At 41.6% G+C, this 21,785-nt stretch overlaps 1 pseudogene; it reads right to left on the bottom strand.

Annotated features, from left to right (window-relative positions):
* The window catches only part of LOC136114541 (rapamycin-insensitive companion of mTOR-like), a 96,218-nt pseudogene that overhangs the window by 17,355 nt on the left and 57,078 nt on the right, over nt 1-21,785 (bottom strand).

Here is a 21,785-nt window from a genome sequence, read left to right as displayed (position 1 = left end):
TTCAGAAGGAGAGCTTTTTTCAAAAATCCCGTGGCAACACAGACTGAGTTTCTGTACAGAACGGTGGCTTTTCAGGTTTCCGGCTGCAGGGAGTGCCAGAGCCTGCTGGTGCTGGAGGAGGGAGACCAGCACTCCACTTGTGTGAGGTGTGAGCAGGTGCAAGATCTGCTCGACATATTTGTGAAACTTAAGGAGGAGGTTGAGATGCTGAGGTCTATCAGGGAGTGCGAAAGGGAGATCGACTGGTGGAGTAACATCCTGACATGCCAGTCGGAAAGGCCCCAGGGAGGAACCCCCGAAAAGGAGATGGACCTCCTGCGCTCTCGGACAGAGGCAGAAGTCCTGAGACAGCCCCACCCTTGTCGCTGTCGGGCAGAGGTAAGGGACCTAAAAGACGACAAGGGTTGGAAGCGTATTCCAGTTCGGCATCACGGGCAGCCCCCCCTCCCTGCCTGCGTTGCCTCCCCAGGTGCCCCTCTGTAATAGGTTTGAGGCCCTGGATCTTGAAGAAGAGGTAGGTGGGGAGGTGGTGCCAAACCTGCCTACAAGATCACATAGGAAGAGGCGGTTGACTTCACAACTTAAGACTGCCTCTGATAAGAAAGAAAGAAGGGTGATTGTAATAGGAAATTCCCTTCTGAAAGGAGCAGAGGGCCCAATATGCAGAGTTGACCCTCATCTTAGGGAAGTTTGTAGTCTACCTGGAGCCCGGATCAAGGATATCACTAGAGAGCTCCTGTACCATCACACGACCCTAGAGAGACCAAGAAGTCCAAAGAACTGGAGTCAGATAATTTGTCAAAAGTACTGGTGAAAGCTGAGAACGCTTAAGTCGTAAATAAGTGTAATATCAATTCTTTTACTGATCCGTGTCCGTCTTCACTGCCTTCTACCCCTCTAACTCCTACAACAGAACAGAAGGAGTCACTGGACAAAAGAACTGTGTGAAAAAATAGGTCAGCTATTAGTGAAAGAATCCAGCACTCAGAAAGGTAATTGTTTTGATGGTGACAAGAAGGGGGGTGCGGTGGGGGGCTCTGGTTCTACGGATAATTATGACCTTAAAAAACATTGACGAGGAATTATCAGAAATGCAATGATAGAAGGTGAAATAACAAGTGCATACCAAGTCATTTACCAGCGAGACGAACAGGGTAATCAGAGTCCTGGGTGGGCTGGGTTGCGTTGGGAGAAGATAAAAGAGGCTAGAAAAGCGGTGCAGCAGTATGGCTTACATGGAAAATATACGCAAGGCTTTATTAATACTCTCTTTGATGGGCAAATATTAACTCCTTACGATTGTCGTCAGCTAGCTATGTTGCTACTAACACCAATGCAAGAAGTTCTCTGGAGAAGCAGATGGATTGATGCTTGTGAGGAAGCATCTATTCTTAATTTAGACCGTGATGAGGGAGACCCGTTACGCCTTGCTTCGAAAGATAAGCTGATAGGGTCAGGGGAATTTGCTAACCCTCAAGCGCAGGCACGGTTAAATACTGCCATCTTGCGGCAGAGTTCCTCTCTTGCAAGAGATATTTTCCGAACTCTACCGGAAGAAGGTAAAGCAGTCCCTCCATACACTCAGGTAAAGCAAAAGGACAATGAATCGTATATGGCTTTTCTTGACCGCCTAAAGGAAGCCTTGGACAGGGCACTGATTGATACTAATGTGAAAGAACCTGTGTTTATGACACTCGCAGTTGAGAATGCTAACCCGGTTTGTAAGAAAATTTTGCTTGCTTTACCAAAGCATAGCTCATTAGCTGAGATGATGGATGCTTCTGCCAGGGTGGGCTCAGACAAAGAGAAATTTGGTCTTATGGCTTCTGCATTTGCAGTGTATTTCAAAGACGATTCAGTATGCTGTTTAAGGGGCCTGACTAATTCAAGAACAAAAAGGGGGAATTGTGGAGGGGATTTTTAGATGGAGATATGTTGTTGAATTAGTCAGGCCCAAAGGAATCTCAAGGCCAATTCGAGAAACTGAGAACAGAATCTGCTGTGAGTAAAAGGGGCGTTTCTTCATTAACAGGGCCTCAGCATGGCGTGAGTCCTCAGACCTATCATCGGTGGGGCTCCAGCGTGTGGACTGCCCATGATATTCATTTAGCAAATCCATGCTTGGAGCGTGGATTCGTGATTAGAGAATAGTTGCGTATGTAAGGAGACATGCTTCTGTAATAAATGGCTTTGCGTGATTCACATTGAATCGGAGTGCTGAGTCCTTTATCGTTCCAACAAGCCACAGTCCAGGAGGTTCCTCCAGTGCATTGGTGATAACTTCCTCATGCAGATGGCGGAGGAGCTGACTAGGAGAGATGCACTGCTGGATCTCATCCTCACTAACAAGGAGGGTCTGGTCGAAAGCAGTAAAGGTTGAGGGCTGCCTGGGTTTCAGTGACCATGAGATGGTGGAGTTCAGCATCTTGTGTGGCAGGAACAGAATAGCAAGTAGAATTACAACCCTGGACTTCAGCAAGGCTAACTTCGGCCTTTTCAAGAAATTGCTAGGGGAAATCCCAAGGGCAAGACTGCTTGAAGGAAAAGGGGCCCCAGAGAGCTGGATTGCATTCAGAGATCGCTTCTTCCATGCTCAGGATCAGAGCATCCCCACACATAGGAAGTCGAGGAAGGGAGCCAGGAGGCCTGTGTGGTTGAATAGGGATCTGTTGGGTATGCTCAAGCAGAAGAGGAGAGTTTACAGGTCATGGAAGCAGGGGCTGGCCACTTGGGAGGAATATAAGGCTGCTGTTAGAGGATGTAGGAAGGCAGCAAGGATAGCCAAGGCCTCCTTAGACTTACAGCGGGCGAGAGGGGTCAAGGACAGCAAAAAGAACTTTTTCAAATACATAGCAGATAAAAATAATACCAGGGGCAATGTAGGCCCACTGATAAATGCGGTGGGTGCCCTGGTGGCAGAAGACACAGAGAAGGCAGAATTGCTGAATGCCTTCTTTGTCTACTCCGCTGGAGGCTGTCCTGGGGAACCCTGTACCCCTGAGACCCCAGATGAAGCCAGGTCAGTGGAGGAGTTTGCTTTAGTCGATGAGGACTGGGTTAGGGAGCAATTAAATAGTCTGGACATCCATAAATCCATGGGCCCAGATGGGATGCATCCACGGGTGCTGAGGAAGCTGGCTGAAGTCATTGCTAGACCACTCTCCATCATCTTTGCCAAGTCTTGGGAAACGGGAGAGGTGCCCGAGGATTGGAGGAAAGCAAAGGTCACTCCAGTCTTCAAAAAGGGCAAGAAGGAGGACCGGGGTAATTATAGACTGGTCAGCCTCACCTCCGTCCCTGGGAAAGTAATGGAACAGCTTGTCCTTGGTACCATCTCAAGGCATATCAGGGATAAGAGGGTTATTAGGGGCAGTCAGCATGGCTTTACCAAGGGTAAGTCATGCTTGACCAACCTCATAGCCTTTTATGAGAATGTAACAAGGTGGATGGACGATGGCAGAGCGGTGGATGTGGTCTACCTTGACTTCACTAAAGCCTTTGACACAGTCTCCCACAGCATCCTCACAGCTAAGTTGAGGGACCTGGACAGGCTGGAGAGTTGGGTGGGGAATAACCTGATGAAATTTAACAAGGGAAAGTGTAGAGTCCTGCATCTGGGCAGGAACAACCCCAGGTTCCAGTGTAGGTTGGGAAATTACATATTAGAGAGCAGTGTAGGGGAAAGGGACCTGGGGGTCCTGGTGGACAACAGGATGACCATGAGCCAGCACTGTGCCCTTGTGGCCAGGAAGGCCAATGGCATCCTGGGGTGTATTACAAGGGGGGTGGTTAGTAGTTCGAGAGGTCCTCCTTCCCCTCTCCTCTGCCCTGGTGAGACCCCATCTAGAATACTGTGTCCAGTTCTGGGCCCCTCAGTTCAAGAAGGACAGGGAACTGCTGGAGAGAGTCCAACACAGGGCAACAAAGATGATTAAGGGAGTGGAGCACCTCCCTTATGAAGAAAGGCTGAGGGAGCTGGGTCTCTTTAGCTTGGAGAAGAGGAGACTGAGGGGTGACCTTATTAATGTTTACAAATATATAAAGGGTGAGTGCCATGAGGATGGAGCCAGGCTCTTCTCGGTGGCAAACAATGATAGGACAAGGGGTAAGGGGATCAAGCTGGAACACAAGAGGTTCCACTTAAATTTGAGAAAGAACTTCTTCTCAGTGAGGGTGACAGAGCACTGGAGCAGGCCGCCCAGGGAGGTTGTGGAGTCTCCTTCCCTGGAGACATTCAAAACCTGCCTGGATATGTTCCTGTGTGACCTCACCTAGGCGTTCCTGCTCCAGCAGGGGGATTGGACTAGATGATCTTTTGAGGTCCCTTCCAATCCCAAACATACTGTGATACTGTGATTATTTCAATTAAATTACCCCTTTTAAGGCTGGTGTCTGTTTGTGAATATCTAGAAACTTTTCTGAATGGTTAATCTCCCAAGATTTGTTAGCATTTGGGAAATAAACATTACATTTTATTCCTGGCTTATCAAATATAACAAGAACATTGCAAAGGACACAACTCAACCTCTGAACACACATACTGTAAGAAGATATGTGGTAAATCCTGACATTCTATCAAGATTAGTAATGGTTATACCCATGTAACATTAATATGTTACGAATTTTCATAGTATCAAACAAGATTAGTACAACAATATACCACATGTATAAATGGCATATGCACCAATGAAAACAAACACAATTTAAAAAACTGTGACTTAGTACCTGTAATAGGATGGAACTAGACTCAACAATGCAGAAACAAGCCGAAGACACTTTAGTGGCATGCTTTTCCCTGGGTGGAAAATACCAACAAATACAATTTTGAACAGCCATTACTTTACACTGAAACTTAGTAAACTACAGAAACACACTTCAAGAAAGTCATCTTTATATATTGCATTAACAACACAAAAGAAAAAAAAATCAGTAAGATGTGTCTATTTGGACGTTTAAGTAAAAGTTAAATTAAGTTCCAGTTAACTAAGAAAAAAGGCAACATTTATCCTATACTACTTTAGGGCCAGTATCAATGTTTCTTTTTCAATTGTTCTACTGAAAAGATAAAAATTGATGCCCTACAGATTTCTAACTCCTCTAGAGTAAAAAGAAGGTGCATTCCAGAACAAGCCTGGCATTACAGAGCACTTGCAATTTTCTTGTACCATGTTCTATCACCTCCGCTGATCAACTGTCACAGAAACATCAAAAATACCTAGACTTACTTTCTTAGTTTATTAGAGCTGGATCAAGCTTTGAAGCAACACTGCATTATCTTGAACTTCATAAAACAGGGAATTAATAGCCCAGAATCCCAAATCTCGATGCTACAGAGGTGGGTGAGGGTAAAGAAAGGGGTTTCAGGTCGCGTTTTCGATTTCGCTACCCGGAAGTCCCCGGCAGCCCTTGCGGAGGCGGCTGACGTGGCGTGGGCGTTACCTCGGTGACACGGGAGATTTAAAAGCGGCTGTAACTCCAGACGAGCACTCAGTTCCTGGGATCAGCTGACTGAAGCCAGCTCGACGGGAGCGCGAGCAAAATCTCGACGCTACAGAGGTGAGTGAGGGTAAAGAAAGGGGTTTCAGGTCGCGTTTTTGATTTCGCTACCCGGAAGTCCTCGGCAGCCCTTGCGGAGGCGACTGACGTGGCGTGGGCGTTACCACGGTGACGCGGGAGATTTAAAAGCGGCTGTAACTCGAGACGAGCACTCAGTTCCTGGGATCAGCTGACTGAAGCCAGCTCGACGGGAGCGCGAGCAAAATCTCGACGCTACAGAGGTGAGTGAGGGTAAAGAAAGGGGTTTCAGGTCGCGTTTTCGATTTCGCTACCCGGAAGTCCCCGGCAGCCCTTGCGGAGGCGACTGACGTGGCGTGGGCGTTACCTCGGTGACGCGGGAGATTTAAAAGCGGCTGTAACTCGAGACGAGCACTCAGTTCCTGGGATCAGCTGACTGAAGCCAGCTCGACGGGAGCGCGAGCAAAATCTCGACGCTACAGAGGTGAGTGAGGGTAAAGAAAGGGGTTTCAGGTCGCGTTTTCAATTTTGTTACCCGGAAGTCCCCGGCAGCCCTTGCGGAGGCGGCTGACATGGCGTGGGTGTTACCATGGTGACGGTGGTTACGCCCCCTCTGCTTTGCCTTGAAAAAGCCTGTGGGACCAGGTACTGGGAGGTGAGCCAGCCTGTGAGGCAGGAGAGTACTACCCACGCTCTGCCGCAGCAACGACGGTGGTAGCTCGTGCAGTGGGGTGCAGAGGTTCTGTTCCTCCTTGCTGTTAGACCTCTCACCTGTTGCTCGTGACACAGACTGGGGTGTGGCAGTGCAGGTAGGCTGGACACAACCAGCTCTTTTAGGTGAGTTTGTTGGGGGTTTCGTTTCGTTTGGGTGGTCTTTTTTTTTTTTTAACTAAAGGCAGTAATGGTTTCTAGAAAAAGGAAAGCTGTTGCTAATACAAAGAGTGTGTCTACACAGGAGGTGTCTGCACAGACACTACCCTCCGAGAAGGATGCAGCCACCCAGGTTTCTGGCTGTGCAGAGTGTCTGTGCCTGGCATTGATACCAGAGGATGGTGTGGGAGGCACCTGTGTATGATGTGACCAGGTCAATGACTTATTGTGCCTAGTGGCAGAGCTCAAGGAAGAGGTGGAGAGACTAAGGAGCATTAGGGAAAGTGAAGCGGAAACTGACTGGTGGAGTCAAACCCTCTTGGCTCCTAAGGGTGTGCAACCGGAGATGGTGAAGCCCCATCCTTCCTGCCATAAGGCGGATGGAGCAGAACTAGTTGATGAGGGGGAATGGAAACAGGTCCCTGATCAGAGAGGCAAAAGAGCCCTCTCTCGAACACCATCACCACCCTTGGTGCCCTTAACAAATAGATATGAGGCCCTGGACCCAGAAAGTCCATCAGAGAACAGCCAAGAAGATCTGCCTGGAGAGCCTCCTGGACAGACCTCATCTACAAAAAGAATTACGACTGCAGCTATAAGGAAAAAACAAAGAACGGTGGTTGTAGTCGGCGACTCCCTTCTGAGGGGAACAGAGGGCCCTATATGTCGCCCAGACCCATCCCACAGGGAGGTCTGCTGCCTTCCTGGGGCCAGGGTGAGGGACATTAATAGAAGACTGCTGGAGCTAATTCAGCCCACAGATTATTATCCCCTGTTAGTAGTCCAAGCTGGCAGTGAGGACATTAACAGAAGAAGTACCAAGACAATTAAAAAAGACTTTAAAGCACTGGGTCAGTCAGTTCATGGGACAGGAGCACAGGTGATATTTGCCTCAGTTCCTGTGCTATCTGGAATGGATGAAGAGGCAAATAAAGAGAGAAATAGAAAAGCCCATCTCATTAACAGATGGCTAAAGGATTGGTGCCACCATAAAAATTTTGGGTTTTTTGACCATGGGGCAAACTCCATGGTACCTAGTCTCATGAAATCAGATGGGCTTCATCCCTCTGGGAAGAGCAAGAGGACTATAGCCCATAAGTTGGCAGCACTGATCTAGAGGGCTTTAAACTAGGTTTGAAGGGTGAAGGGATTGAAACTGGGCTCTCCAAAGATCAGCCTAAGGACAAAAAGCCTGAATTAAGAGTGAAATCAGCAGCCCACTTGAAGTGCATGTACACTAATGCACGCAGTATGGGCAACAAACAAGAGGAGCTGGAAGCCATCGTGCAGCAGGAAAGCTATGACATAGTTGCCATCACAGAAATGTGGTGGGATGACTCGTATGACTGGAGTGCTGCTATGGGTAGCTACAAGCTCTTCAGAAAAGACAGGCAGGGCAGGAGAGGTGGAGGGGTGGCTTTATATGTTAGAGAGTCTCTTGACTCTGTTAAACTTGAGGTCAGTAGTGACAAGGTTGAGTGCCTGTGGACCAGAATCAGGGGGAAGTCCGACAAGGCTGATGTCCTCGTGGGTGTCTGTTATAGACCACCCGACCAGGATGATGAAGGAGATGAATTATTCTACAAGCAGCTGGCAGATGTCTCAAAATCGACAGCCCTTGTTCTTGTGGGTGACTTTAACCTGCCAGATATCTGCTGGGAGCTCAATACTGCACAGAAGAGGCAGTCTAGGAATTTCCTAGAGTGTATAGAGGACAATTTCCTTCATCAGCTGGTAAATGAGCCTACCCGGGGTAAGGCCTTGCTAGACCTACTGTTTACAAACAAAGAAGGGCTGGTGGGAGATGTAGTGGTTGGAGACCGCCTGGGGCATAGCGACCACGAAATAATAGAATTTTCAATAGTTAGAGATGCAAGGAGAGCCATCAATAAAACCTCTACACTGGACTTCTGGAGGGCAGATTTTTGCCTATTCAGAAGTCTAGTTCAGAGCATACCCTGGGAAACAATGCTTAAAAACAAGGGGGCCCAGGAGGGTTGGACATACTTCAAGCGGGAGGTTTTGAGGGCACAGGATCAGGCTATACCAGTGTGCCGAAAGGCTAGCCGGCAGGGAAGACAACCGGCTTGGCTAAACAGGGAGATCTTGAAGGAAATCAGAAATAAAAAGAGTTTACAGACTGTAGAAAAAAGGGCTGGCTACATCTGAAGAATTTAGGAAAATAGCTAGATCGTGCAGGAAAAAAATCAGGGAAACAAAAGTGCAGTTTGAAGTTAATTTGGCCAATTCTGTTAGGGATAATAAAAAGTCCTTCTTTAAATATGTTAATAACAAAAGGAGGGGCAAGGAAAACCTCCATTCTCTACTGGACTTTGAGGGAAATATAGTTAACAAAGATGAGGAGAAAGCTGAGGTACTTAATACCTACTTTGCCTCAGTATTTACCAGTCAAACAGATGGCCCTCAGGATAACTGGCCTCTGGAGATGGTTGACAGGGATAGGAAGCCAAATAGTCCCCTTGTATTCCAAGAGGAAATAGTTGGTGGCTTACTGAGCCATCTGGATCCTCATAAGTCTATGGGACCAGACGGGATCCATCCTAGGGTGATGAGGGAGCTAGCAAAAGAGCTCGCCAAGCCGCTCTCCATCATCTTCCAACAGTCTTGGCTCACTGGGGAGGTCCCAAATGATTGGAAACTGGCAAATGTTACCCCAATCCACAAAAAGGGCTGCAAAGCTGACCCTGCCAACTTACAGGCCTGTCAGCCTGACCTCGGTGCTTGGCAGGGTGATGGAGCAGATCATGCTGAATGCAATCACACAGCACCTCCAGGATGGACCAGGGATCAGACCCAGCCAGCATGGGTTTAGGAGGGGCAGGTCCTGTCTGACCAACCTGATCTCCTTTTATGATCAGGTGACCCAGCTAGTGGATGAGGGGAAAGCTGTAGACGTGGTCTATCTAGACTTCAGCAAAGCCTTTGACATTGTCTCCCATAATATACTCCTTCAAAAGCTGATAGCCCGTGGCTTGGACAAGTGCACTCTCTGCTGGGTTAAGAACTGGCTGGAGGGCTGGGCCCAGAGAGTACTGGTGAATGGGGCTGCATCTAGCTGGCGGCCAGTCACTAGTGGTGTCCCCCAGGGGTCAGTGTTGGGTCCAGTCCTGTTTAACATCTTTATTGATGATTTAGATGAGGGGATTGAGACCATCACCAGCAAATTTGCTGATGACGCCAAGTTGGGGGGCAGCGTCGACCTGCTGGAAGGCAGGAGGGCTCTGCAAAGAGATCTGGATAGACTGGAAAAATGGACTGATTCCAATGGGATGAAGTTCAACAAGGCCAAGTTCCGGGTCCTGCACTTTGGCCACAACAACCCCCTGCAGCGCTACAGGCTGGGCACAGAGTGGCTGGAGAGCAGCCAGGCAGAAAGGGACCTGGGGGTACTGATTGACAGGAAGCTCAACATGAGCCAACAGTGTGCCCAGGTGGCCAAGAAGGCCAATGGTGTCCTGGCCTGTATCAAAAATAGTGTGGTCAGCAGGACAAGGGAAGTGATCCTTCCCCTGTACTCTGCATTGGTGAGGCCACACCTGGAGTATTGTGTTCAGTTCTGGGCCCCTCAGTCCAGGAAAGATATTGAGGTGCTGGAGCGGGTCCAGAGAAGAGCAACAAGACTGGTGAAGGGACTTGAGCACAAGACCTATGGGGAGAGGCTGAGGGAGCTGGGGTTGTTTAGTCTGGAGAAGAGGAGGCTTAGAGGTGACCTCATCGCTCTCTATAACTACCTGAAGGGAAGTTATAGCCAGGTGGGGATTGGTCTCTTCTCCCAGGCAGTCAGCAATAGGACAAGGGGGCATGGGCTTAAACTCTGCCAGGGGAAGTTTAGGCTGGATATTAGGAAGAAGTTCTTTACGGAGAGAGTGATCAGGCATTGGAATGGCCTGCCCAGGGAGGTGGTGGACTCACCGTCCCTGGAGGTTTTTAAACTGAGATTGGACATGGCTCTTAGTGCCATGATCTAGTAAATGGGCTGAAGTTGGACCAAGGGTTGGACTTGATGATCTCTGAGGTCTTTTCCAACCTAGCCAATTCTGTGATTCTGTGATCCAGAACACAGATCTCAGAAATTAACAGCTAAAAATAACATTTTCTATAAAGAAAAAAATCATCAAATAAAACTCAGCACCCCACCCAATGTACAAACAATGGGAAGGTACAAAAGAGGAACAAAACCAATACCTTCTGCATCAGGTACAAAGACCCTAGCTCCACGGTCATCAAATGGAAGTGTGGTTTGCTTCTGGAAATATGGAGTTTCCTTTACCTGGAATATTCAAGTGAAACCTAAAATTAGCACAGGTGATAATTATATACAAAGGAAAAATAGATTTTTTTTTTTTTTGGGAATAAAGTGTTGTCAATTTTTTCCTTCAGGAAAAAGATCTAATTGGAGGAAGAAATTAAGAATGGGCTCCTGAGTAGTAAAAAAAAGCCAATGAGAAAAACATACTTTTGTGAATGAACATTTATTAAGTAAACTTATGAACAGTCAGTAAATGGTAAAACATAGTGCTGACAGGCTGTAAGGAAACCAGTGACCCAGAAATGGCTATCAATGATCTGTCCATGATCACTCTATGTCACTTGAGACCTTGGGAAAGTAGAACAAAACCACCCAGGACATCTAAAATGTTGCCTGTAAGATGTTGCAGAATTGAGACATGTCTCAACTCTCTTTGTAGAGTTGAGAGAAAAGTGAGGCAACATAAGCATGCCATAAAGACTGTGGAGGATAAATAAAATAGTCATTTCATAAAGGGGAAATAGGAGCAGGTATGATGGAAAATTTTGCCTTTGCTCTAGCTTTAGTAATTTTTTGAGATTAGTAAGCAAGGAATTTAGGTTTGAAAAGCAAAGACTAAGTGAACTAAAGATAAGGAAACCAGTGATTTACCTTTCACATAGATCATGTCCTATTTTTGATAATTAGGTAACAGAATATTAAACATTGTGATGCATCAATTTGCTAGATGAGAATGTGTTTTAACTAAATAGAGAGAGGAAGGTAATCGATAAGATACTTAAGATACCCGTTTTAATTTAAATATATCTGTGAGGTTAAGACAATATAATTTAATGCTATGATAATAGATATACAAATAAAGTAATATCAAATCGAGATCACAGTAGCAGAAATCGTGGTAGCAGTGAGGTTACTATGGGATTATGCCCATAATTTATGTTTGACCAATGAACATATCAATTAGTTGGCTTAAGAGATAGTAACAAATGTCCACAGACTATGCTAATTTTAGTATAAAAGCTAGCTGTTCACTAAAAATCATATGACAATGCATTTATGCTACCACTATTTAACACACTGCTAACCTAGTTTGTGTCATTGTTTGCCTAATAATACAAAACAGACTAGCACTTTTCTGTAAACAGGGTTAGAAAAGTAACTCTTTTTCTCCAAAATGCATTCCTTAAAAGTACCACATCTGTTTTCCTAATTTCTGTAGATCTAATCTATTCTGATGATAATGCAACAGTTAACTACCTTCCAGTATGAAAATGCAAATGAATCCATTAAGTTTTCATATACATACCTGAAATATTTCATTGATATCCACTGGGAGAGCAAGGCCAATGTAATCATCAGAGCTACCATACGTAGCATTAGAAACCATGGAGCGAACAGAGGAGGAATGCTGAAGTGTGTTTTGGTTAACAGGACTTAATAAATCTTCTTTATCTAATGAAGCATAACTTAAAGCTTTCATGAACCTGTAACATTGGAATAATAAATCATAATCTGGGCAAATCTCTCATTCTGGCAGATTACAAGTAAGAAGGACTGCTGACACAAAGATTATCCTCATCTTCCTATAGTAGAACCCAGAGCTTGTTACTCTGTCAAATTACAACTATAGGGTCACTGCTTTTGTTCTGCCTCATGTTGTATTGCATGGTTTTGCAGTTCCTTGGGTAAAAATGTGTGATTTTTTTTTTTTTTTTTTTGAAAGTCCCGGGACAGGGACTTGAAAGATAGCAGGATGGAACTTCTGGTTAAGGGGTTGTCAACCCTGTAAAAACACAAATTTTCTCCAACTTACCAGGCTTCAAAGATTTATAGCCCAGACAGTCAGTAAAGATTTTAGGCTTTTAAACTGCTAACACAGAGCTTGAGCCTGCTAGGTACCACAAATGTGAGCAAGGAACTTTTTTTTTCCTGTTTTCTAAAGGAACCACCCACTAGGTCACCAAAGCACAGAAGAAGAATTTGCTCAACATGAACAGACAAACAACAAACTTGAACCTGCACAGCGAACATAGCCGACTGTGACAAGCAGCCTGAGGAACAAAGAAAGAAATAGGTTGGGAAAGGAGACAGGAAAGAGAAGGCTGGAGAACAAGTCCTCAGTGCTGATCAGAGTCCTAATGATGGAAATCTCTCATTTGGCAATCTCTGATTTTACTTCTCTTTGAAGATAAAAACCTATGAATCATTTCTGCTCATCAACCTAAGTAGATGGTCTATGCAGTGGACACTCCTTAGGAACAGTAAATTTTTATTGTATTACTGCAAGTTATTATACATTGGACTTTCTCTGCCTTAGAAATAATTTTCTATCATTTTTTTTAGATGGGCAATTAAAATGTCTTCTCATCCATAAAAGCTTAATAGATGTATACGGAAAGAAAAATAAATTATTATGGTTTGACTATGTGTCGTTCAAGACATTATTATGCAATGGGAAGGTGCAGAACATGGATTATGGGACATTGACAGTTTCCTTGCTACTAATTCCTACCGAAGCTAATTATAGTAGCAGTGGACTCACAATAAAACTCAAGCCATACTTCAAAACCCAGAGTTACCAATTGCATTAGTTATTTCATAATAAAGAATTCTATAATTACTCTCAATATAAAGACATAAGTATTAATCCTAAACATTTGCTCCTGCTTCTCTTGGAAAAGTTAACAGATTTATCAGTGTTTTTCACCACTAATGATATGTTTTCATGAAATCATGTCTGCAGATGATGGAGCGAGAGTCACGATCAGGATTTGAGACATGCATCTTAACATTTTTGGTTGATCTTTAAAGACAGAGATGGAAAATTTAGCCTCACAAAATAATTGTGGAAAGAAATAAGCTTTTCAACCTTTTGAATGAATGGAACAACTAGAAACATCACTGAAGTCAACTTATAGCCACTACTTGCTATGAACACCTGAATTTGTGAATAAAGCATGAATCAAAGAAAATTTTCTGAAGACTAAGAGAAGAATGGCCTTAGAAGACAAAAATGGACAGAATATCTTTCCAATTTATTACTTAAACTGCAGTTAAAGACAATTTTTAACTGGAAGTAGTAGCATACTCTGAAATTAAATGGATCACAATTATTCAGTGGAGACACTCATCTGTAACCAGTAAGAAAAATACATATAGTAGTTAAATCATAGCCTTTCCAATCAATTATATCAGCATCCAAGACAATCTGCCAATCTTTTGTAATATGAACATCTGCAATTTTTTAACCTTCACAGAGATACAAGCACTCCAGTAATTTCAGTTCAATGTTAAATAGGTCAGCTCAAATCCTTGCCCCTAACCACTGATACAAGAGATCATGAACAGCTAAGCATCAGGAATACTGTTAGTATTACACTGCATGCTGAGTCTCAGGATGAAAGTCCACTGCAGAGAGACTGCTTTGTATATCAAGGGCATGACTGCAAGAAATGGTACAGCATGACTATAGCCACAACAGAATCTGTACTGTCACTGAAGTGACACTGATTTGTTCCTGCATTACCACAGGTAGCCAGTGACAGAGCAAGGAACAGCACTTCTGATTTCCAGGATGGTGTAGCCTAACTACTGAATCATCTTTAAATTTAATCAGCACACTCAGTCTAGTTCTAACTTAACTGAACAAAGGGAACAAAATTTGTCTTTTATGGCATCTTTCCAGAATCATGTGAAAAATATAAAAAAAATAATGTTGCTCTTAATCAGGAAGGAAACTAGTAGTAATAAACAGGCACTATAGACACTCAACTGGGTATATGGATTGAAATTCAGGGACTAGGCATTTGCTCTTCTGTGCAGTAAGGAAGTGACTAATGTGCTGGTAACTTCTCCCAAGAGAGAGACAAAGTTGTTAAGCACTGACTGTAGCTGCCGGGAACAGTGTCAGTGTCATGAGCTAGATATATAACTATCCAATTAGTCTTCAGAAGACTCAAAAATAGAGAGGTGACACTGCAATCTAAAAATAAACCCTATGAGTAAAATCTTTGCTCTGTTGTAGCTAAGAAGTCAAACTCACATTCATATTAGTGGTACCAGTATCTCACCATTGACCTCAGTGCCACAGTGAACAGTAGTATAGCATATTGGCAGGAGTCCCTGTCCTAAAACCTCACCAAGTGATATTGAGAAAATTCTCTTCTGAAATTCAGCTCTGACTGCACGAGCAATTCTGTGTGACTGTAACTTTAGTAATGTTAGCAGTCCAATTGCATTTAAATATTAATAAAAAATAACAGGAAGTAAATGTGATAGAAGGAAACATATTCCTTTGTCTCTAACAGCATTAAAGGGACTGAGGACAGCTATGAAAGCTGGGTTTCTCTGACAGCACCTACAAAGTTCAGACTTCTCATAGCTTATTATCCTAATATTGGTATTGCTTTCAGCAAAGTTACAGAATCATCCTGCAACAACTGTCACTTTTAGATGAAGTTGGAAAAAAAGTATTAGAAAGTGTGGAATAATTACTGAGGGGGTAAACTATTTAAACTGCTTATCAAGGATACACTTATTGAGAATAAAGCTATATCCATGTCTTCAGCATATAAGGCAGCTGTGCAGCAGGGAAGAAATCTGCTCTGCATGGTTCCTCCCTCCATCTGGCCTGCATTCTTGGATAGTCATGTACAGGGAAGCTCAGTGTGCTGGCCCTAAGAAGTACGGGGGAGTGAAGTGGTGTGGAGATGCCGTGGCGAGGCCCTGTGTATAAGGCAGGTACAGGAACCAGATGGCATAGCTGCTGCCAATTTTAAAAGATAAATGCTCCATTCCATCCAAAATGCTAATTACTGAACCAGCAGATGTGCCAAAATTTGTCCTGTGGATGAACTTTGCTCAGTATAATCTCATTATAATACCAAAACACACCTCCACCTCAAAAGAAATTTGCCTCCATCATGCCCCTCTGCTTCCTTGAGCAAGTGCTGTGAAATTCTTACCTTAAAAATCGAATTGAGAGTTTTTACACCAATCAATGACAAAGGTATGTATGACTAGAGTCACTCAAGCTCCACCTAAATGTACAAAATTGTATAAAATACCCTAACAATAGAGGAAAGTTAGGGAAGGCACCATCACTGACTGAGAAGAGAACAGCATAATAGACTTCTGGGACCAGTTGATGGGCTGAGCTTTTGGGTAAGATTTACGCATTTAGTTATACCGAATATTTCTCTGGGACACTTAGACTTCAAGCTTATATTTGTAATCACATTAATAGTGCTATATAGTAATTTTAGAATTTATATATATTTGGTACCAATATGTATTTCTTGCAACTAAAGCGTACTTTTGCAACTAAAGTGTGTTTTTGCAGACGGTGTATTTTATCAATGGTATCTAAAAGAGAATTTCTCATTGTATGCGTTCAGACTTATACTACATATTATACTATTCATGAATCTGTGCAAGCCACGACCTGATCCTGCACTATTAGTGAATCCAAAATCGTGTGAATTCAACATTACACTGGATCGGCTGTTGAGCACTATCAGACTTATAGTGCCAACTTGAGGTTATTTGATGTAATTGGGCGTCACTCAGGAGTTCAGCTCAGCCGCACCCAGCCCCCAGAGAAAATACTGAGGACAAGCTGGAATGCAAGGGAGCTTAACTTTTGCTAAATTAACCCTCTTAATGCAACAGAAAGATACATTTCTTATTTAATTCCTCTTACAGCTTTGAAGTAAGAAACAAGCATATAAAAATCTCTTACTGGCTTGGGGTCAGACGAGAATCCAGGCTGCCAGACTTCATGGTAATAGTGTCAGTAAACAGCACATCCTTTGCTGGAGATGCTAGGGCTTCTGAATGAGACAGTGAAGGATGCATTCTCTGCTGTTGTAAGCGTTTTAGTGTAGCATAGCCAAAGGCATCTCGAGAACTTGTGTAGCTAAAGTTATAGTCAGCAAGACTTTTTATTGTAGCAAGAAAAGGAGCCTTAAGAGACTGGGCTCTTCGGGGAAGTGTATGAGAAGATCCTGGCAGTACTAGGGATACAGAGTTGGATTTTGAGAGAGGCAGGCAGTTAGACTGTTGTGTTGAACAGTGACTTGATTTGACTGTTTTTGTGCTTACCACAGTACTCAAACTTCCACAGTCAGTATCTACATTTGTAGTGTCCATACCTACAGTCTCCCTTGAAGGGCTAGAGCTCATTGAGCTTATGCCACTTGTTGTGGTATCTGTATTAAAACTTAAGCTACGACTCTTGAAATGTGTTTGTGTAGTACCATCTCCTATTAGTCTCTCTCTGCTTGTGTTTTCATGGTGAATTTCATTTCCAAGACCTTTCGGCAGCTTCAGATCATTTTCTCCAATACTTGGGGTACTATCAGTATCTTCCACGTGCTTACTTCTGACAAAATAAGTTTCTAATTGTAAAGCCTGGATTTTAGGAACTCTGAAAACAGGGTTGAATTCTTCCCCAACAGGAAAATCTATGCTATTCAAAGGTTCTGTTACAGTATGATTTCGCCTCGGGCCTGATTTACTGTCAGATGTCAGCTTTCCTCCTTTTGGATCACTGCTACTTCTATGTTTTTTATTAGCTAGAGTAAGAGAGTTTAGAATGCGATTTTTCACAAATCTGCTAGAAGAAAAGAAAGGAAAGGGACTATGGTCTTTATCTTTTGAAGGTCCAGGTCTATCATAAAATATTTGTTCTGCATCTCCAGTGATATCTAGGAAGAATGTACTAGTGGATGTACTACCAAAACAGTCATCCTCCATGATGAACATACCTGAAATTATATGAGACTTTGTCACTGAAAATGGATGTTTCTTCAAAGTCTATAAACTATGTTGCAAAAAGTAAGCAATTCTATAAACCTAAACTGGGAGACTGTGTTTTACCACAATTTTAATTCAACATTTTTTCTGCAGAACTTAGTACTATAAATTAAGTATCTTCAGGACTACCTGAGCTAAAGATCTCATTGTTTCAAAAGAAAAGCCACGCTATCTTATTTCAGTGTATATTTCTGGATTTAAATTCCAAATATCAATAGTAAAATTAAAATGTATTAGATACACAAAATATACAGCAATAGCGTATATATGTTTGTCTGTGTATACACAGAATACATATTCGAAATATTCCCTTATTTCTTTGAGGACAAACAAATACATGTATCTTTATAACTAAAGCATGGAGATTTCTGCAGGGTGCTATAGCAATCTGCCATAACTTGACATAAAAAACTAGTAGCTTACTCTAATGTTAAAATTTCTTATTTCTACAACAAATATAAATTTAGGACACTGTTCTCTTCTGTCTCACTTGATTATGTCTCTCTGAATACATATAACTGTCCCCTGGCTTGCACTATTTCTTGCAATAGCACCTGTAAGCTATTTGCCTGAAACTCATCCTGCCAAAAAGTCAGTAAGAACACCAAAATGCTGCTTTGTGGTGGATTTTTTATATTGTTGTTGCTTGTTTGAGGGTTTTTTTATGTTTGTTTGTTTGGGTTTTGTTGTTGTTACTTACTTGAAGGTGTAGATTCACTTTCACTGTTATGCCTAGAACTGGTAGACTCAGAGTTCAAGCTAAGAATACTGGGTACAGAAGAAAGTTCATTGCAGAGCTGCTCCATGTCATCAGGGACCAATAGCTAAGGCTGTCTACGACTGTGTCTCACTGCATCCCAGTTATGGTGCTTCAAAATGTCACATCCTTGTTTAGTTTTGGCTATTAGACCAAGCGCGTAGACACAGGTTCTATATTTAATATATATATAGAAAAAAAGCATCTAATTTAACAAAACCTTTTTCTCTCTTGAAAGGAAACAGTTTCAAAAAAGAATTCAGCAGAAACTTCACAAAATAGCCAAATAGCTTTTTGTTCCTCATTTTTATTTGTAAATCAATGGAAGCTGAAGAAATGCAGTAAAATACCTGAAAACTATTAAAACATTAATGCAGTAGCAGTATTAGGCAAAAGACTATGCTTTCTTTTAAATATTCAAAAAAGATACTGAATAAAAATGATAGAATAATAAATTGATTCTAACAGAAATATAAGTAGCAAATATTTTAACTGTGTTTTAAAAAAGGAAAAAGTAGTATGTATCTTTGTTTCATAGGTTTCATTTGCTTACTGCATGTTCTTTTAGACTTCCTATGCAATTCTGAGATTGTATAGGACTGAGATTGATCAATGTTCTTTAATAACTGATTTCCAAGTAAGTGTTAAAACTATATTCTCATAAATTAGATAATGCTATTTGAAACCTTACTGGAACTAACGTCTGTAAATTTTATGTATAAATCAGATACACATACCCTCTAACGGAGAGAACCTCACAATGTTGTGCAAGAGTCATTATGTTGGGAATTACATTCTCCTCTTGAAGCAAGTTAAGACCCCAATTTGATGATCCAATATTGCCCTAGAATAAAACAGTTTGTCAAATGTTTTGATTTTGATGTGATCGATAACACTATCGGTGTAAAGTTTTTTACATTATTGTTCGTTGGTGGTATGGTTTCGAGCCATATCTTCTCAAAGCAATGAGAGATTTGAGTACCCTTTTTGGCATTTCCTAGTCATGCAAATCCAAAAAAGGACTCAGGACAGTCCGTATAATACCTAAAACTGGTCACAGTTAACTACTACATATTCCTCATTTTACCAGTTCTACTACAGCCAGCAGTATGATTTTGAATTGCTCATTTTACATTCTTCTTAAACAGGCATTTTATTACATACCTACAATATCTTCCAGTAAGAGTCACCTTGGACAAATGTTCCAAAATAAACTTTGGGGAAGACAAGAAAGAGGCAGACAAACAGTTGAGGTGACAAAGCAACTTGAGAAGTGTAGCTTGGATAGGCATAAACACTAGGTTTTCCCCATGTTATCCCAAGTACCAGGAATGTCATGACCGTATATATTCACACACAGTGGCAGCCAACTTTCTTCCAGAAAAACTGAATTTTGGAACACCACAGTAAATATATTAAAAATAGACCACAGCAAGTGGTAACCACTGGTTCCATAGTAATACTGTTGCTACATGTGTCAATCTGTTCTTTTTATTTGGTTTAAAAAAACAAACAAAAACTAAAAAAAAAACAACAACACCCCCACCAAATTAAAACCAAACAAACAAAACCCCCACAACAAACAAAAAACCCCAAACAAACAACAAAACTCCCACAACAAACAACAACCAAACAAAAACCAAACCAAACAAACAAACAAAGACAGACAAAGTGACTATTAAGACTCAGAAAAAAACAAGTGCAGTGAACAATTTTCATCTGAAAGTCCAGTACTTTCCCCTAACTTGGAAAGTCACACACATTTTATGACAAAAACCCTAAATAATGATTTTTAAGCCATTTTGCTCAGTTGTTTCAGAATCGAGTCATAACAGAACTCAAACAGCTGCAAAAAGTTTGTAAATGTATTACTAACCAAGGCCCAAAGGGCTGCTTTCAGCTGCTTAATTCCTTCCCACTTATCCAGCATTGGGGAATGAACAGTGTAACTTAGATCTGTAACAATATTCTGGAGGAGAAAAACAGAAGAAAAAACATACTCAGCTGAAAATGAAAAGGAGGAGACCTCAGTAAAACAGTTTATCTTGCAGTTTTAATAAAGGTAAAGTGCTAATTTAAAGTACGTACCCCAAAATAAAATAGTGGTAGTTTTATCATAATAATCAATAATAACCATAAATTAACAGCAATGGTAAAGCAAGTAGAAAACTTAACGTTATCACTGGCTCCATTGGGACAATTCAGATTTTATTAAGATAACATTCATCAGATGAACATGCTACAATATATAAGCTTTCTCTTGAACTTTTTGATTATTATATACAATTCATTATATCATCTTGCAAACTCATGTTAAAAGTCGATTTATTTATGCAACTATGAATTAGCATAGGGTTTGTTTTCTTAGCTCTTCAGGATATTAGAAAGAATTTATTCCCTCATCTCCATGTTTTTGTATGCATAAAAGGATAGGCACAGTTTTACTTGTCAATATATAATTCACTCACACACAGACTAAAAAATTATTTCTATTGGTGAGTTGCTTTCCATTCTAAGTTTTGGCTAGCCATTTTAAGAAAAATGTTGCAAAGTATTTCCCTGATATTTCAGTTGTCAGGAAGGAATTTTACATGAGACTAGATGGCAAAGACTGTCTTCACAACTTTTTTGCCCCATGTAACTTAAGACTTTCATAATCTACTTATTTTGCAATGACTGTTTAAATGCCATATCTTTTAAAACATATTTGAAAAGGGTTACAATATTATTTAAAAAACTTTCAAGTTATAAATAGTTATTATCCTCACCTGAGACTCCAATAAATGGTAGCCTGTTTTATGGTGCACCAGTTGGCCATAAAGGTGAACTGGCAGGTAGACATGTGGTCGCTGTAATCTGGTAGAAAAAGAAATCATATGTTTTCTCAGCAATTCTGAAATTTTCTTTAAAAATAAATGATACCGCAGTGTAATGCAATGAGTTACTCTTGAGTTTTTTTCAAAGAGGATTCTTTTGGAGTGTTTACCTTTGGTTGCTTCGATGAACATAGTTATCACCATCAGCAGATTTGCGATAAGTTGTAAGTGCTTCATTAAGTTGTTCTTCAATCAATTCAACATATTTTAAGTTATATTCCTAAAAGACAACAAAGGTTGACAAAATACACTTAGTTGGTTAATATTTTTATAGCATGATACTTTATAATGAAGGAACAACTGAAGTGCTCCTTAAGGAAGGCTGAATTTCTTTATGATTTGAAAGTGACACTCACCAAAACTATTGCACTTCATACATACAATGAGTTTGCAGAGTCAACAATTGATTCCATAATTATTTCAATGAATTTGTTAAAAAAGGAAGGAAAAAAATATTTCACATCTGACTAACCCAAATAATCTCAACAGACCACCACACATTTCAGTATCCCTAGAGGGGACACCTTATAAATTAGTAAAAAAAATGCCTGAAAGCCATGAGAAATTAGACCAAGCACTTATAATCAATTATAAAAACAAAAAAGGTATTAAGAGTTTTAATCTAGTAACAAGGACGCATTTTGCTTAATTGTTCTTGTGTTCCTATTTACTTCCTAGACCA

Source organism: Patagioenas fasciata, chromosome W (assembly GCF_037038585.1).
Source record: "Patagioenas fasciata isolate bPatFas1 chromosome W, bPatFas1.hap1, whole genome shotgun sequence".
NCBI lineage: Eukaryota > Metazoa > Chordata > Aves > Columbiformes > Columbidae > Patagioenas > Patagioenas fasciata.
The sequence above is the reverse complement of the archived record's forward strand: the minus strand, read 5'-3'. Positions and strand labels throughout refer to the sequence as shown.